Below are 1422 nucleotides of genomic sequence, written 5' to 3'. Positions count from 1 at the left end.
TCAGACAGAAGTTCTCAACCTTGACCAATAAAATATGAATGACACATGAAACATTTTCAAGTACAAATAAAAGATCCTTTCCTCTTCAGATCAACTAAATGTCTCTGGCAACCATAATATAGTTTTTACATTGTAGATGTGATTCTGATGAGTAACCAGAGTTGAAAACTATGGAGAAAGATGGTTTTATTCAATGTCAGGAGGCCAATGTGAAAAGACAACAAGGGTAAATAAAATCACCATGAAGAGCTAATCAAGGTAAGGAAAATAACATGGAGCCAAGAATAAGAAAACAAATGCTATTTTTAATAAAGTTAAACACAGACTTATCATATAACCAAGCAATCCCACTGCTCAATAGTCACCCAGGAGAAATGAAAACACATGTTCCCATAAAAACCTACACAAATGTTGTAACAGCTTTACAGGGTGGTCAAAAACTGGAAATAACCCAAATGTCCCTGAGCCGAGCAACAGGTAAACCATGGTTACATCCACACGATGGAATGCTACTCAGCAGTACAAAGGAATGACCTGCTGATATGTATAAAACATGGGTGAATCCCAAAAGCATGATGCTGAGTAAGAGCAGCAAACTGAAAAGGTTACATACCGCATGATTCAATGTACATGGTATTCTGGAAAAGGCAACCCTGCAGGGACAGAAATCAAATCAGTGGTTGCCAGAGGCTGGGAATGGGAAGAAGGATTGGCTGCCAAGGAGCACAGGGACATTTTTAGCGTGGATGCACATATTCTGCACGTTGGTTGTGGTGGCAGTTACATGGCTACAGGTAGATTTTTTGACGTCAAGATTATTCTATGACAAACCTGATTTTAAAATATAATGAGGACTATTCCCCAACACATAAATACATGGGCTTTGAGCAAGTAAAAGATTAATGCTCAAAAAAGAACTACAGCTACAAAAATTTAGACTGAAAAATTTTAAAGGACATTGATGACACTGTTGAAACCACTATTTTCTTCTTATCCATGGTAATCGTTCTCATTGCAGTTAAATTTCTAGTTTTCCTGTAACGTGCTTTTGTTATTTGGAAGCTGATTTCTAAGTTATCATAGCTGTTTCTTGCTATAGAGCTCTTTCTCATATTTTATAAGTACAGTAGAGATGTTAAATTTTATAGATATATTGTGTATGTGGTCACCATATTGAGTTAATGCACCACTACTAGATGCTATGACATACAGATAAACTGTTCTCCTGCTTTCCATATATATCTAATTTATTTCACACTTTTTAGTAAAGTTTCTCAACTTTCCAATGCAAAATTGGGCAGCCTCTGTAATACCTGCCATGTGGGTGTGTTCCTGATTTTGGAGACAAAATACCATATGCATCCCCCATTAGTGCTGGCTATGGGTTTTGGATAGATATTATTACTTAAGGAGTATTTGTCT

The sequence above is a fragment of the Neomonachus schauinslandi genome, chromosome 3, assembly GCF_002201575.2.
Source record: "Neomonachus schauinslandi chromosome 3, ASM220157v2, whole genome shotgun sequence".
In the NCBI taxonomy this organism is placed as follows: Eukaryota; Metazoa; Chordata; class Mammalia; order Carnivora; family Phocidae; genus Neomonachus; species Neomonachus schauinslandi.
The sequence above is the reverse complement of the archived record's forward strand: the minus strand, read 5'-3'. Positions refer to the sequence as shown.